This window comes from Vombatus ursinus, unplaced genomic scaffold, assembly GCF_900497805.2.
Source record: "Vombatus ursinus unplaced genomic scaffold, bare-nosed wombat genome assembly UNPS02014832.1, whole genome shotgun sequence".
In the NCBI taxonomy this organism is placed as follows: domain Eukaryota; kingdom Metazoa; phylum Chordata; class Mammalia; order Diprotodontia; family Vombatidae; genus Vombatus; species Vombatus ursinus.
This window is the reverse complement of record NW_020954610.1, coordinates 10,647,254-10,665,444: the sequence shown is the minus strand read 5'-3', so window position 1 is coordinate 10,665,444 and position 18,191 is coordinate 10,647,254. Positions and strand designations below refer to the sequence as shown.

The following is an 18,191-nucleotide window of genomic DNA, read 5'->3' as shown; positions in this document are numbered from 1 at the left end:
TTCTCTGTCCTTTAGAGCCCATTTCTTCTCACCATTTCCAGTTCTACCAACCATCATGATCCTCTGGCTCCATCTCATCTGCCTACAACCCATGATCAGGTCTCCCCCATCCTAATAAAATAAAACAAAACAGAACAACAACAACAAAAAAAACAACCTTTCCTTGACCCTTCTAATCCATCCAGCTGCTGCCCTCACTCTCCTTTACTTCAATGATAAACTTCCTGAAAATAATGTCTACATCCGAGGTTCACTTCCTTACCACCCATTCTTTCCTTCCTCCTGCCTTCCTCCCCATCACTTGCAAAAAGTGACCTCCTAATGATGAAATGTAATGGTCTTTTTTCAGTTCTCATTCTCCTTTACTTCTCTATAGTATTTGATTCAATAGATGGACATTTTGTACATTTTTTGTTTATATTAAAATGAGAAAGTACTATATTGTATGGTAGTGGAATGAACATTGCATTGAAAGACAAAGGATTTGGTCTCAGATTCTCGCTCTTTTCTTAACTACCTGTTTGACACTGGACAAATCACCTAACTTCTCTGGGTCTTAATTTCTTCATCTGTAAATAAAGGGTCCCAATAAAAAAGTCCCAGGGAAAAAGGTCTTGACCACTACATCACAGTAGTCACAGGAGGAACTAAAAAAATCATAGATAGAAATACAATAAATCAAGATAATTAGGGGCAATTTTTCAGTCTCTGGAAAGGGTCTTTCTTACTCTCTCACTCCAAACTGTTCCAGAAACAAAGGCCAGATACCAGACCTATTATAGTGTCAGGTCAATAATTTCTCCCATTGTTTTTCTATAGTCTTCCTCCTGGTCTACTTTTGGAAAACAAATAAAATTGTGGCAAGTTCTCCTTTATCTGAAGATAGCAATGTTTGCTCTCTCTTCCTTTTGCTCCACACTTTGAAAGAGAGTGACAAACTGGAATGGTCCTCATTTAAAAAAAAAACTGTTGCAATGAAAATGGCTGATATTTATATAGAGCTTTAAGGTTTGGAAAACATTTTGCATCCATTATCTCATATAATGCTCACTAGGTTGTTGCGAATATCTAATGATGTAGGAATAATCCCTTATTTTAGAGAAGAGTAAACTGAGGCTAAGAGAGATTAAGTAATTTGCCTATAACTGCACAGTTAATTATCTGAGGTAGGCTTTGAACTTTGTCTTTCATGGCTCAAGGTCTAGCACAATTTTTACTAGAACTACCCACTGACAATTTATAATTTATAGTGTCATTTCTAAATCTCTAAAAAAATCTCCATCATCTTCCAGTTATAGATAAGTAGAAATCACAATTTCCATTTTAAAAAAAAAAGCATTCAGGAAAATTGGTTATGAAACTATTAATTTACAGAATATCACACATGTGAGCATATTCCTAACATATTTTCATTCCAGCAAAAAACATCTCTTTTAATCTTCCAGTCCCTCTGTTAGACAGGAGTAAGCCTGGCCTTGATTGGACAAGATCTTAAATACATGTCAGACTAATTCTGGCTTTTTCATTTTTTCCCCCAGTGCTTTCTGAAAACAGAAAGCCTCTTTCCCCACTTTGTTTTCTTTACTGGGCAGTTCCTGGGACCCACACAGCCCTCCCTTTGACTTGCACATATGTAGAATAGTTACCCTTCAAATACGTTCTTTGCATCTAACCTGGTTACTGGGGGCCAGTTACAGTCTTTGGCTAGAGATCAGGTTACTCATTTGATAGGTATAAAAGCATGTTTGTTTCTGAGCAAGTCTAAAGGACAGATTAGGTTTTTAAAGTGGGAAAAAACAAAACATAACAAAATGTTCAACCCTGGAACGTGTTATTTAACTTCCATAAAAATCTTTTAGTCTGCCTCCAGCTTAGTTTTTTATACCAGATAGATTACTGAAACTCAAATGTCAACATTTAGTTAACCCTAAAGCTATTCTGTAAACCAACAAAAACCAGGAAATTCCCCAATCTCTCTCTTTCTTCCTCTCCACCACCCTGATGGGCACTTTGCTTTTAAATCAGATTTTGCTTTCAGATTGGGCACAATCATTCATTTTGACTACTACCCTTTCAAAACAAAAACCATTACGCGAGGAAGACTTATAGATCAAGTACTTTCCTTTGGGTACCCAGGTGAGGTTGGCAGAAATTCTTCTAAACCCCACTGCCTCAAGTGTTTTGCTCTATGGTGTTAATGGTACTTATATTTTTATGATGTTTTTTGCTTTGCAGATTGACTCCTTCATAACAACCTTGTGAGATAGTTTTCCAAGCATTGCCATCTCTGCTTTGGAGAGGAGGATACTGAGATTCAGACTGGTTAATTCATGTGCAGGGGGTAAATGAACATGCATGCTGTGAGAGTTGAGAATGTTGGAGGATGAGATTCTTACTACGTTCTCAAGGCACCCAGTTGGGGAAATTTCTACAACAGTGACTTGCTCTACATCACATTCATCTCTCTCTCTCTCTCTCCCTCTCTCTCTCTCTCTCTCTCTCACACACACACACACACACACACACACACACACACACACACAACTCTAATGGCAGAGCTAGGTTTACAGAGTCAGAAATCAGATTTCCCATCCCATCTGATTTGATCCACACAACAATCCTGTGAGGTCCTCATTGCTATTATTCCCATTTTAAAGGTGAAGAAATTGAGGCTGAGAGGGTAAGTGACTTGCATAGGGTCACCCAGTAAATGTATGAAGCAAGATATAAACTCAGATCTTCAGAATTCTAAGTCTCATGATGCCATATTGCTTCTTATTTTGCTCTATGATCTCTCACTTGGTGATCTCATTAGTTCCCATGGGATCAATGATCATCTCTATGCAGATGATTCCCAGATCTATATATCCAGGCTTAATTTCCCTCCCAAGCTTCAGTCTCATATCACCAACTACCATTTGGATATTTTGAACTAGACCTAGGTGGCAAATTTCATTGTTGTCTCATTTTTAAAAATTGCCACAGCCACTTCAATCTGTATCAATCACACCTTGATCAGTCAGCAGCCATCAGCGTTGAGGTAAGATCCTCCACCAGCAAAAAGATTATGACTTGCTGAAGGCTCAGTTGATGCTTAGAACTTTTTTTCATTTACTGGTACTTTATTTTTTCTAATTACAAGAAAAGATAGTTTTCAACATTCACTTTTATAAGATTTTGAGCTCCCAATTTTTTCTCCCTCTCTCCTTCCCTTTCTCCTCCCTCCCCAAGACAGTGAGCAATCTGATGTAGGTTATGCATGTACAATCATATTAAACATATTTTCACATTAGTCATGTTGTGAAAGAAGAATCGGAACAAAAGGGAAAAAATGATGAGAAAGAAAAACAACAAAAAAGTATACTTCAATCCTCATTCAGACTCCATAGTCCTTTCTCTGAGTGTGGATAGCATTTTCCATCATGAGTCTTTTGGAATTGTCTTCGATCATTGTGTGGCTGAGAATAGCTAAGTCATTCGTAGTTGATCATTGCACAATTTTGCTGTTCGTATGTACAATGTTCTTCTGGTTCTGTTCACTTCCCTCAGCATTAGTTCATGTATGTATTTCCATCTGCTCATCATTTCTTATGGCACAATAGTATTCTATTACATTCATCTACAACTTGTTCAGTCATTCCCCAATTGATGGGCATTCCCTCAATCTCCAATTCTTTGCCACCACAAAGAGCTGTTATAAATACATTTGTACATGTGGGTCCTTTCCCCTTTTTATGATCTCTTTGGGATACAGACCTAGTAGTGGAATTGGGTTAGCATTTTTTTTTAGCAATAAAGTATTTTTGAATTAAAGTATGTACATTTTTTAGACATAATACTATCGCACACTTAATAGAATACAATATAGAGTAAACATAACTTTTATATGCATTGGGAAACCAAAAAATCCATGTGACTTGCTTTTTTGTGGTAATGTTTTATTGTGGTAGTTTGGAACCAAACCTGCAATGTCACTGAGGTATGCATTATTCAAATCTCATTCTACATTCTCTCTACCAGTAGGAGGGTGGAATGTTTCATCTTCAGTCCCCTGGACTTAGAGTTTATTACTGCATTTATGAAAGTTCTAAAGTCCTTCTAAGTTGCTTTTCTTTATAATGTTATTACGTAAATTATTCTCTTGGTTTTACTGGTTTCACTCTTCATCACTTCATAAGTCTTCCTGGTGTCGTCTGAAACTTCTCATTTAATTTCGTATGTCACAATGACCTCATTACATTCATATGCCACAATTCATTTAGCAATAATATCCAATTACATTCATATACCACAATTTATTTGGTCATTCCTCAATAGGTAGGCACTCCTTTAGCTTCCAGTTTGGGACTACTATGAAAAGAGCTCATACCAATATTTTGTACCTCTTTTTTCTTTTATCCCTTTTGGATATAGGCCCAGTATCTGAATGGCTGTGTCAAAAAGTAAGTAAAGTTTAGTAATTTTTGGGTCATAGTTCCAAATTGCTTTTGAAAATGGCTGCATCAATTGTCAGCTTCACCAATTGTCTATAAGTAGATCAAGTTTTCCCACAGCCTCTCTAACATTTGCCATTTTCCTTTCCACCATTTTTGCCAATTTTATGGGTGTGAGGTAGAACTTCAGAGTTGCTTCAATTTTCATTTCTCTAATTATTAATGATTTGGAGCATTTCTTAAATGTGACTATAGCTTCAATTTTTTCCTGTGAAAATTGCATACTCATATACTTTGATCATTTATATGTTGGGAAATGGCTTTTATTCTCATAAATTCGAATCAGATTCTTATATATGTTGAACATGAGATATTTGCTTTTTCTAATAGCTTATATTTCCTTTCTAATTTTAACTACATTAGATTTGTCTATAAAAAATATTGTGATTTTTACATAATTAAAATTGTCCATTTTATCTTCTGTGATCTTTATCATTTTTTTCAGATTTGTACTCTTCTGCTATCCATAGTTCTGAAAGGTAATTTTTTTTGTTCTTCTAATTTGCTTATCATGTCACCTTTTGTTTCTAAATCATGTATACAGGGGTAGGTTAGTAAATGTTTAACATTTACTATCTTTGGGGGGTAGGGGAAGAAATGTGTCCATGACATAGTTTTAAATCTGCATTAACGTTTTCTCCATCATTTTCTTACATCTAGACAATCAACAAAACAATTAGTTAAGCCCTAATCTGTAACATTGGCCAATTTCCAAAGTGTAAATGTTCATACTGAAAATTTAAAAAAATTAGCTCTCACAAGCTGTTATGAGCTGACTCCAGCACACACATACATGTATCTATTTATAGTTCATCTTCGTATGTGGTATGAAACAGTCTAATTTCTATCAAACGGCTTTCTAGTTTTCCCAGCAATTTTTGTCAAATAAAGAGTCCTTACTTTGGTAACTGGGGTCTCTAGATTCAGTGCACACTTTACTAATGTCTTAATTTGCTTCCATATGCTGTGTATTTAATCTGTTCCACTGATCAACCTATCCATTTTTTAACCAGTATCAAATCATTTTAATGATTACTGCACTATAGTATAGTTTGAGATCTGGTACTGAGACCCTGTTCCTTCCTAATCTTAAAAATTACTACCCTTGAGATTCTTGACATTTTGTTCCTTCATATAAATTTCATTATTATTTTTTCTAGTTCAATAAAATAATCCTTTAGAAGTTTGATTGGTACATTACTGAACAAGTAAGTTAATTTAAGCAACACTGTCATTTTTGTTATTTTGACTTGAATTACCCATGAGAAATTAATGTTTCTCAAATTATGAGGACTGTCTTTATTGCAAAATGTATTTTATAGTTGGATACATATAAGTTCTGGATGTATCACAATAGCTTATTTCCAAATGTTTTATACCTTCTTTTACTATTTTGAGTAGAATTTCCCTTTCTAGCTACACCTACTGGCTTTTGTTAGTAATACACAGGAATGCTGATTTATTCAGATTTATTATATCTTCTGCAACTTTGCTGAATTTATTATTTTAATGATATTTTTGTTGATTCTTTAGAGTTTTCTAAATAAATTATCTTAACTGCAAAAGCACTAATTTTGTTTCTTCATTGCCTCTACTTATTCCTTTGATTTCTCTTTCTTGTCATATTACTATAGTTAATATTTCTAGGACTATTTTAAGTAGTGGTGGTGGTAATGAGCATGCTGGCTTTACCCCTGATTTTATTGGAAATGTCTCTAACTTTTCTCTATTACATATAAAGTTTGCTCTTGGTTTTAGATTAATATTATTTACTATAATAACAAGAGGTTCATTTATTCCTATGATTTCTAATGTTTTTTAAGAGAAACAGGTGTTAGATTTTTGTCAAAAGACTTTTTTAGCATCTAATGATAATTATGCTATTTTTATTATTTAATATTAACATGAGTTCAAGGGAGCCAGATGGAAGTCAGAGTAGTATCCATGTCTTGGACGTTCTTTCAGTTTTGAAGTTACTCCCTAAATACAAATCTAGCACCTTTGGAAATAACATAAATGTCTTCAGCATCAGTATTTATCATTTTATGATCCAAAAGGTGTGAGATTCTGTCTGTAACTGGGGTTAAATGATTTGTTTCTCATAAATGCTGAAACTCTTGGTATAAGTCTAGTCAACAAGCATTTCTTAACTACTTATGTGACAAAAAGGTTTGAGAGACATAGTTTCTGGGTAATTTAATAAAGTTATTAATAAGACCAGCAGGTTATTAATAAAAGGATGGTTATTTGGCTGTCTCTCTTAGACCAAAGATAATCATGGCAGCAGGCTCACAATTTATATGCCCTTTGAAGAATAGATGTTCAATGAGGGGCTGAGTGACATCATGTCACCCTTGGACAGAGAAACTATCTCTACCCAGACCACCCCCAGCCTTAGGCTATCTAGACAAAAAGATCTGTTTCCACAGAAGCTTGAGTAGAACAAAATGGGCTTCTCTTCCTTAGATTAAATTCTTATAAGGTTGGTCTGACCAAGATTGAGGAGAGTTAACTCAATATCATTATCAGTAATGTCCTTCAAGAGACTGAACTTTCAGGACTTTGGAAGAAGGGGAGAACTTTGAATCTCCCCCAAGATATTGGTTATTAATAATCATTTCTTTCACTTAAAATGTGCTAAGCACTGTTCTAAGGGCTAGAAATAGAAGGAAAGTCAAAAATAGTCCTTGCCTTCAAGAAGCTTACATTTTAATGGTGGAGATATCATGGTATAAATAATTAAGTATATACCAAGTGGATACAAAGTATATGAAAGGCAATCTCAGAAGAAGGCATTAGCAACTATGAAGGGACTTAGGTAAGATATGAATTGAGTCTTGAAGGAAGCCAGGGAAGCTAAGAGGTAGAGGTGAGGGGGGAAAACATTATAGGCATGGAGAACTACCAGTGCAATGGCAAGAAGATGAGAGATGGAGTGCCCTGTGCAAGGGACACCAAGGAGGTCAGTGTAGCTGGATCAAAAAGTTTGTTGATGGGACTATAAGAAGACTAGAAACATAGGAAGGGGTCAAGTTAAGAAGAGATTTCTATACTGAACAGAGGAAATTATATTTGATGCCAGAGGCAATAGGGATCTACGAGAAGTCATTGAGTAGAGGTATGGAATTGTCAGACCCACATTGTGGAAACATTATGTTGGAAGCTGAGTAGGACATGATTTGGAGGGGGAAAGAGGGAGAGACAAGTCAGGAAACAAGTTAGAAGGCTATTTCAATAGTCCAGGTGAGAGGTAGCGAGCGCTGTGTGAGTGCAGAGGGTAGGAGATATGCAAAGATAGAAACAAGATTTGACAAGTGCCTGGGTATGTGAGGTGGGTGAGAAGGTTGGTGGTGCCTTTGAGAGTAGCAGGGAAGTTGGGAGTTGTAGAAAAGTAGTGGCATTTTAAGACCTCAAGGAATCCGGAGCTACTTCAAATATCCTAGTAAAACTTAAAAATGCATTCCACCCAGTCCAGTGGTGTGTAAAGGGACCACTAAAATCCAGGAAGGGCCTTGGGGCAACCTGAGAGGGCCTCCACTGAATTCAGCAAGGACATGATCCCAACAGTGCCCAATATGGGAAGGACAACCTCTACACAATGATAGAAGAAGGGCTCTCCACTTCAACAAGAGTGATATTCTAAGCACTCCACTGGAGAGCTTTGGACTCTTTCAAGTGGAGCATATACCTTGATCTATGGACATATCTCACCTTCCACACACAGAAGGTGAATTTAATTTCATTCAACAAACACTTATTGTGTACAAAGGCCCTGGGGTTGCCAAGATGAAAATAAAATAGTTCATGCCCTCAAGGAGCTTACCTTCTACTGGGAGGCGGTAGGTGGAGTGGAGCAGAGAGACATAACATGTGCAGAAATAATTATAGCAAAGGTTGATTGAGGAGCAAGAGTGTAGGGCATCAGGAAAGGCTTCATGGAAGAATTGAGTTTTGGAGGAAAACAAAGATTTTGAAAGGTGGCATTGAGAAGGCAGGGCATTCAAAGAATGGGAACTGGATGGTTCTTGCTCACGTTCTCTAATACATTATCCACAGAGCATTGACCTAAATTTTTGGATTCATTGTTCTGAGGTTGAAAATATTTATATAATATCAGTGTATATTTAGGGCCGTCTACCTGCTAACCATTACTCCCACCATATGACCATGCCTCTTTCAGAGCATATGTGTTTTTGATACTTTCTATGTCACTTTTATCAGGCAAAGAATTATTGGTAATATTTTATAGACTGCTTATACACATGACAGATTTTTTTCTTCCTTCCTTCTTCCTCCTTTCCTCCCTTCCTTCCTCTCTTCCTTCCTTCCTCCTTCTCTTCCTTCCTCCCTTCCTCCCTCCCTTCCTTCCTTCCTCCTTCTCTTCCTTCCTCCCTCCCTTCCTTCCTTCCTTCCTTCCTTCCTTCCTTCCTTCCTTCCTTCCTTCCTTCCTTCCTTCCTTCCTTCCTTCCTTCCTTCTTTCCTTCCTTCCTTCCTATTAGCTAGCATTTTTAAAGTGCTTTAAGGTTTGCACAAGACTTTACATGTTATCTCATTTGATCCTCACAACAATCCTATGAGGTAGATGCTCTTATTCCATTTCATAGACAAGAAAATGGAATCTGAGATAGGTCAAGTGACTTGTCCATTTTCACACCATTAACAAGTGTTTGAGGCAGGATTTGAATTTAAGACTTCCTTCCTGAATCTAAGTCCAATACTCCAAGCTGTGTGTGTGTATATGTGTGTACACACATATATACATTCACATGGACATGTCTCTGCATGTATATGTGCGTGCACACACACACACACACACACACACACACACACACACACACACACATATATATATATATATATGCACAGACATACATATACATATACACAGTTCTTGCTTTCGGGTAAGTGGATCATGCCACAGACTTCCTTCTCCAGTCATGCCTTTTGGACTCTATGCCCCCACCCCCATCCCCCAGCCTAAGCTTCTTCAATGCCTGAGGCCCCACAACCAGAGGGGTGTCACTGCCTGTTTCTGCCTTCCCCCTTTCCCATCAGAACCAGAGTAGTGGACCTCTGCCTCAGGCTGCTCCCATGTTGCTGCCGCAGGGGCTGTCCTCCATAGGAGACAGAGACAGGCTGTACCTCCTCCAGCGGAGTCAAATTAAGTAATGCCAATATATGGAAAGTGAGAACTAGATGTTTGTGTGTGTATATAGACACACATGCATATATGCATATATGCATGTATATATACACATATACTTGTGTGTATACTTAAATACACATTCGCTCTTCTAGCAAGTATTAAGTAAGCACTTACTATACCCCAGGGACTAGGGATGCAGAACCAAAACCAAAACATTCCCTGCCCTTTCTTTTGGGTCACCTGCAATTGTTACTTTTCTGAGATCGTGGCATCCTGTAATGTGTGGAAGTGGCCTCTTGTGATGGTTTCTTCCTCAGACAATCCTTCTACTAGGCACTTGAGAACCTATAAAATTGATTTTCGCTGGGTCCAACTCTGATGTGGAGGGCTCAGTGCTTCTGTGATGCACTCTACTGGCACTGCCTTGGACCTTCCTCTAAACTGATGCACAGGAGGCCTGGATTGGCAGATGTTCAGAGACTGGGCTCCCATGTCTGGAATGCATTTCCTTCTCATGTATCCTTAAGATCCCTATCTTCCTTCATATCACAACTCAAGGGTCCCCCTTCTTGCTTGAGAGCACCCTGCAATGAGTGTGTCTATTTTGCCTACAACTGAAGCAAAATAATTTGGCCTGTTTCATTGCACTCTCTTGGTTGCTATTCTAGAAACATCCAACCCTGACCTCTACTTCCAAACCTCTTTGCTCCTCTGGGAGTGGGTTTATTCACTGCTCTGCCTGACTTGAGTTTCTTTAGTCCAGTTTGGTTGATCTGAGTCAGCGTCTTTTTTGGTCTTGGTGGCCCAGACCTGAGGAAGTTCCTTGGGACCACACAAAGCCAACTTGTATTGCTTCTGAATAGTCTCTCTCTGTCTATCAGCTTTGTCTCCACCTTGGAGCCTATTACCATTGTGAATACAGCCTTAAGCATTTCTTTGTATAACATCCCCTGGATGTATTTGGGCAAGACCAGAACAGCTTAGTCACTCACTCTGAGGTCACTGCCCTTTTGATTATTTTTCTCTGAAGCAGACTTTCCAAACTTAAAACAAAGGCAGAGCCCTTTCTCTCTCCTAGGAACCTCACCCTCTTATAATTACCTTGGATTTTTATCTATCTGTCTTTTATTTCTATTCATCTATTTGTCTGTCTACCTATCTATCTTTCTGTCTTTCTAACTTTTTGTCTATCTACCTATCTCTCTCTTTCTATCTCTTTCTTCTATCTCTCTGTCTTTCTATCTACCTATATTTCTCTCTATATTTCTATTTGTCTCTCCATCTGTGTCTACTTGTCTATCTTCCTGTCTTTCTATCTCTCTTTCTATCTACCTCTCTCTCTCTCTCTCTCTCTCTCTCATTGTCCACCTATAGAACATAAACATTTTGATTAGTTTCTGTATCTTCCTTGCTTAGCACAATGCTTGTCCCACAGAGTCCTTAATTTTTATGGATTTGACTAGCTGTCCTCCGGGCTCTCAGTACCAGCACAGACGTGGGTACTATGACTTTACAGCACTGTATTTTGAGGGTACGTACAGCATTACAGACAGGTCCCCTGAGCTTCTTTAGGAGCCTCTTATTTCTATGCATCCATTTCCTGCAATATGTATATCACCTCTGAAGCATGCCTCAGCCAGGACTCAAAGGGTTTCTCCAAAGGGAAGTAAGCAATGCTACTCTGAAAATGAACAGCCCATTTTGGATGTACTGTTTGACTGATAGCTGGGTCCACAGCTGCAGCCCTTGCTGCCATTGGCCCTCGTCCAATGGCTGTGCAGGATGGCATTTCTCTGCCTTCTTCCCATAACCCCCATTCCCAACACCCCCAGCAAGTCTTTTACTTCATCGGCAATCCATCCTCGTCTCACCATAAAGGATTCAAACTGGCTTAGCGGATCTTAGATAGCAACAGAAGATTTAGGGATTAATTTTGAAGTATTCTGTTTGCTAAGTATCTCTCTAGGGAGCTGGGAAGGCCCCATTATCCTTACAGAATATACCCAAAGCCGTTGCTGTGTAATCTTCTTTCCTGTAAGCTTTCTTAATAACTTACATTTCCCCAAGAAGTACATGACATTTCAAAAAGTTCTTCCAATGTTTCCTCTTTACAATTAGTAGGCACTCTCTGGCCCTATTACCCAATCAATAGTACTTGATGAGGGGTTCTCATTACCAGGTACAGATTCTCTAATAACTGAGTAATCTTGATGGCCACTCACCACAACACACAATTGTACAATGTTTCCTTGAATCAAATTTGCCTGTTTTGTAAGCAAGGTCTTTACTGGATACATTTTTACCAAACTGTAGACTGGAAGCCTTGAAAACATCCATGTCCTCTACCAATGCAAAGGTACAGCTACCAACTAGGGGAGTCAGGATAGGCTTTCCATGTGAAGAGGTACATGACCTGAGCCTTGACAGAAGTTAAGGCTTCTAGGATTCAGAAATGAGAAAGAAGTAAATTCTAGCCCGTGCAAAGGCAAAGATAGGAGATGGAATGTTAGATTTGAGGGACAGTAAATAGACCTATTTTTCCAGGACTTAGAATGTATAAAGATGAATAAATAATATGAAGGAAGCCTAGAAAAGTAGAACTGGATTAAGACTCAAAAATGCTAAAGGGCAATGCAAAGAGTCTGTATTGTATCCTGGAGACTATAGAAAACCCCCTAATGGATCAGAAGGTGACTTGGTAAACTTTGTACTTTAGGACAATTATTTTGCCAGTGTAATACTGTGGAGTTTTTACTAAGAAATATTCACTGCAGAAGGCATAATCACAAATATCCAAACACTCTCCCCCTAAAATGTGGGAGGCGTAGTCCTGCTCCCTCATGTACCACCGCAGTCTCTGGGGAGGGGAAGGGGATTAGGTTTATAATTTAGCTCATTTCCCATAGAGCCCAGTCCCAGTTCCAAGTCCAAAGCTCCTTTGAGGTTTGAGCCCCAAGCGCCCTGGCTTCAGGCTCCAAGATCACCAAGGTCAAACACCACCCGCCTTATCCCATCCTGTGTAGTCACCCCTAGCACCTAAAACTGAGGACAAATAATACAAAGCAGAAACAAACACTTTTGGATCTATTTCCAGGTGAAAAAGGGAAACCAGAAGAAAAGGATCCTTCCCCTTTCAACAGTTCAGTTCATGACATCCATGTTGGTCAAAACAGCTAGAAGAAGAGCCTAAAAAAGGGCAGAAAGAGAGAGACAAGCATGATCTCAACAGCTTTAGAGGTGCAGGCAGCCAATGAAAGAAGCTACTCCCTCCCATGTGGTGGGGATGCACCAAGCTCCATATTAGACATACTGGACATGCTCAAAGGCTAGGTTAACTGCAGCTTCACGGAAGTTGGCAAAGGGGGGCAGTGGAAGCCAGGAGTCCAATTAGGAAGTCCATATGAAAGGTGGTGAGAACCTGAGCTAATCTGGTGGCTGTGGGAATGGAGTGAAGGGGACAGATATGAGATACGTCATAGAAGTAGAACTGTTAAGACATGGCAAGGGATTGGATGTGAAAGGAGAGGGAAGGGTCAAGGGTAACTGAACTTGTGAACCTTAGTGACTGCAAGGATAGTCATATCCTCAACAAAACTAGGGGAAATTTAAAGAATGGGCAGTTTTAGAAGGAAAGATAAGTTCTATTTTGAGCACATTACATTTGAAATGCCTGTGACAGATTTTTGTTAGAGGCAGTTGATAATGGTGAACCTAGAGTTCAGAAAAGAGATTAGATATGGGAGATGGAATGTGTAGATATGGGAGTTACTTGTTGATAGAACTTGTGGGAACTCACGAAATCATCAATAGTGGGAGCTGAGAGAAGAGTGGAGAGCTTGGAGCAGAACCTTAGGGGACAGGGACAAATAATTCCTTAAATGAGAATGAGAAAGAATCAAACAGATGGGACGAGAAACGGAGAGAATAATATTATTGACATTTTGGTTTTCAACTCTGAAAGTGAGTACCCAGGAGGAGAGAGTGGTCAGCAGTATGGGAGCTGAAGGAGGATGATGAGGACTGAGAAGATACCATCGGGTTTAGTAATTGTGAGATCACTGGTAACCTTGAAGAGATCAGTTTCAGCAGAGCAATGGAATCGAGGACTGCGTGAGTAGGAAGTGAGGCCATATACGTAACTAGTAGTTTTTTGTTTGTTTCTTTTATTAGTGTTATGTTTTTGTTTGTTTTGCCTGTGGTACTGTGGAACTCACCAGAAATTTGCAAATTGTCCAATTCAAAATAATCACCCTGTAACTACTGGGTGAGGATTCCTCCCTCAGGAAAAAAAAAAAAAAGGTAGTTATAAACCAAAAGTTTATCTCCTCCACAGAGAGAACCATAGAAAGAAAGTACAGGTCCAGAATCATAGAATCTCAGATTAGGAAGGGACTTGAGTCTTGATCTAATCTCTAAGATCTGTGCCTTTGCTCAGATATGAACAGAAATCTCTTCTGCAACATTCCTGACAAATAGACTTCCAGACTTTGCTTGAATATCTCCATTGAGAGGAAATTCATTACTTTCCCAAGCATCCCATCCCACTTGGGGATAGTTCTCTTAGGAAAATTTTCATTACATTGAATTGCAACATGACTCCCTATCACTTTTACCCATCAGTCCTATCACCAGCCCTCTGAGGCCAAACTGAACAAGTTTAATCCCTCCTCCACATGAAAAACCTTCAAATATTTGGAGACAGTTGCGACATTCCCCTCTAAATTTTTTCTTCTCCAAGGACAACATTCCTAATTCTTGTTGCCCTCCTCTGAATGTCCCAGTTTGTCAATGTGCTTTCTCAAATGTGGTATCCAGCAATTAAGGGAATGATCCAAATATGATCAGAGTACAGCAGGACTAGAAGCTCCCTTATTCTGTACACTTTATTTCTGTGACTGCCATCTAAAGTCTATTTAGTGTTTTTTGACTGTCACATCACACTGTTGCCTCATAGTCCACTAAAACAGGTACTTCTGTTTATCATTGTGTCCATGGGGGATGTTGAATTTTTGAAACTAAGTACAAGATAACTCTAGATTCAATGGGACCATGACTTTATATTTATCTCTGTTAAATTTTATCTTATTAGATAGGGACCATTTTTCTAGCCTGTTAAGATTGCTTTAGGATCCACAAATTTTTTTTTAAAAAAAGATATTAACAATACTACAAAATGCTTGTAATATCACATCTTGGAGTGGCAAAGAACTGGAAACAAAGAAGATGCCCTATGATTAGAGATTGGATAAACAAGATATGGAATGTGTATGTAATGGAATAATACTGAACAGGCTGAACAACTTGTGGTATGTGATTGTGATGGAAGTGATATAACAAATGATGAGCTCAATGATTTTAGAAAAACATGGAAAAACTTGCACGAAATAATGAAGATCAAGGTGAGTAGAACCAAGAGAACATCGTATATAGTACCAGTAATATTGTTTTAAGAATGACTTTGAATGAATAAGTCATTTGGACTATTATAAATACCCAGATTAACTATATGAAGAAAGACACTATCTGCATCCAGAGAAAGAACTGATAAATAGAAGTATGTATAGAATGATTACATATATATGTGTGTCTATATCTATATCTGTATCTATATCTATATCTAAATCTATATAACTATTTGTGTCTAATGTGATTTCTAGGGTGGGGGGTGGAGGAAGGAAGAAAAAAATGATAAAAAAGAAATTTACTTGATAACTTAATTATATATTTAAAAGGAATAGCAAGTTTTACATAATAGATTTGCAGTTTCATATGCAATAATCTTTTTTTATTATACTATGTTGTGGAAAGGCTTGTTTTATTCCATAAATTAAAAATAAAATTAAATTTTAAAAAAGAAATAATGGATTTGATGAACATGTAAAGAAGCATAGAAAGACTTACATGAACTGTGAAGTAGGCAGAATCAGAAAAAAATATGACAACAAAAATATAATTGGAAAGAGCAATAAAATAATTCAAACTGCTATTAAATTATAATAAACAAGCATAACTCCAAAGAAAATATATGAAAGGGTACTTTTCTATTTATCTGTAGTGGTAGGGGACTATGGAAGTGGAACACTGTGTAATGTCAAACTTTTCCAACATGTTGATTGGTTTTGTTGAACTGCCTGCCTTTAATTCTTTATTATAAGGTCTGGCTTCTCTGGGAGGGAAGGGGAAAGAGAAAGAAAAGTAAGTGAACAAGTGAAGTCAACAAGCTAGTAAGCATCTATGACATGCCTACTATGTGCCAAGTCCTGTACTAAGCATTGGAGATAAAGAAAGGCAAAGAGTAGTCTCTACTCTCAAATAATGGTCTGATGGGGAAGACAATATACAAACTAGTACAAACAAGATACAAAGAAGGATAAACTGGAGATAATCAACAGAGGGAAAACACTAGCATTAATGGGGATTGGGAAAGGCTTCTTGTAGTAGGTGATACATAGAGAAATGGGAATGATATAAAAAGAAATTAAAATTTTATTTCTTTAAAAACATATAGGCTACCCCTTTCAGCTTCAAGTAATTTGCAAATTTGGTGAATGTGTTATATATGCCTTCATTTAAGTCATTGATAAAAATGAGCAGAGAAATGAGCAGAAAGAGAGCTCCTATTAAACTACAATAGAGATTTTTTTCCTCCATGCTGATGTTGATTCATTAATTTTGGGGTAGTTGTTTATTTATATCTGAATTACCTAAATGTACACTCATTTAGCCTACATTTATATCTTGTCCACACGTATGGGGTAAGAAATTTTGTCAGATGCTTTTTGTCGTTGTTGAGTCGTTGCAGTCATGTCTGACTTTTCACGACCCCATTTCAGGTTTTCTTGGCAAAGATACTGGAGTAGTTTGCCATTCTGTCTCTGACTCATTTTACAAATGAGGAAACTGAGGCAAACAGGGGTAAGTGACTTGCCCAGGGTCACACAGCTAGTAAGTGTCTGAGGCCAGATTTCTTCTACTTCCCTCCTTACACTCTTCCCTCCCCAAGACGCAAGTAATCTGATAAAGGCGATACATGTACAATTATATCAAATACATTTCTGCATAAGTCAAGCTGTGAAAGAAGAATCAAAACAAAAGGGGAAAACGAAGAGAAAGAAAAACAAAACAAAAAGGTGAAAATAGTATGTTTCAATCTGCGGTCAGACTCCATAGCTCTTTTCCTGGGTGTGGATAGTAGTTTCCATTCAAATTCTCTCCCCTTCTCCCTCCCTAACCACACCCCCTCATTGAGAAGGCAAGCAATTCCATATAGGTTAAATATGTGTAGTCATGCAACCATATCCATAATAGTCATATTGTGAAAGAAAACGTAGACAAAAAAAAACTCAAGAAAAATAAAGAAAGTAAAAAAAAGTATGCTTCAATCTGTATTCAGACACCGTGAGTTCTTTGTCGGGTGATGGATAGCATTTTTCATCATAAGTCCTTCAAGTTGTCTTGGTTCATTGTATTGCTGAGAATAGCTAAGTCATTCACAGCTGATCATCTTACGATATTGCTATTACTTTTTACACAGTACATTTCACTTTGCATCAGCCATTCAAGTCTTTCTTGGTTTTTTGAGAGCATCCTGGTCATCATTTCTTATAGGACAATAGTATTCCATCATAATCACATACCACAACTTGTTCAGTTATTCCCCAATTGATGGGCATCCCCTCAATTTCTAATTCTTTGCCCCCAGAAATGAGCTGCTATAAATATTTTTGTACATATAGGTCCTTTTTCCTTTTTGTTTTTTATCTCTTTGGGGATACAGACCTAGTAATGGTATTGCTAGGTCAAAGGGTATAATAGTTTTATAGCCCTTTGGGCATAGTTCCAAATTGCTCTACAGAATGGTTGAATCAGTTCACAACTCCACCAACACAGCATTAATGTCTTTTTTTCCCCACATTCCCTCCAACATTTGTCTTTCAACTTCTCTGTCCTATTAGCCAACCTAATAGGTATGAGGTTGTACCACAGAATTGTTTTAATTTGCATTTTTCCAATCAGTAGTGAGTTAGAGTATTTTTTCATTTGGCTATAGATAGCTTTGATTACTTTATGTGAAAACTGTTCATATCTTTTGATCATTTATCCATTGGGGAATGGCCCTTATTTTTATAAATTTGATTCAGTTCTCTATATATTTGAGAAACAAGGCCTTTATCAGAGAAACTTGCTTCAATTTTTTTTTCACAGTTACTATTGCTAACTGTATTTCCCTCCATCCTATTCCTCCCCCATTTATTCTATTCTCTCTCTCTTTTCACCCTGTCCCTCCTCAAAAGCATTTTTCTTCTACCTCCTCCTCCAATCTGCTCTCCCTTCTAAGAACGCTCCCCTTCTCTTATCCCCTTCTCGTCCTACTTCCCTGTAGAGTAAGATAGATTTCTATACCCAATTGCATGTGTGTATTATTCCCTCTTTGAGCCAATTCTGATGAGAGTAAGGTTCAATCACTTCCCCTGACCTCCCCCACTTCTCTTCCACAGTAAAAGCTTTTTCTTCCTTCTTTTATGTGAGATAATTCATCCCCATTTTACCTC

The 18,191-nt window shown here is 37.8% G+C and overlaps 1 long non-coding RNA gene across 2 annotated transcripts in view; it reads left to right on the top strand.

Annotated features, from left to right (window-relative positions):
- Positions 1–18,191, top strand: part of LOC114025651 — a 72,725-nt gene that overhangs the window by 936 nt on the left and 53,598 nt on the right. The window contains exons 2-5 of one of the 2 annotated variants that reach the window (XR_003567055.1): positions 2,236–2,341; positions 4,414–4,442; positions 4,939–4,972; positions 13,601–13,749. This is a non-coding gene — a long non-coding RNA (uncharacterized LOC114025651). Of the gene's footprint in view, positions 1–2,235; positions 2,342–4,413; positions 4,443–4,938; positions 4,973–13,600; positions 13,761–18,191 lie in introns of both variants that reach the window. The other variant, XR_003567054.1, reaches the window with a different exon arrangement.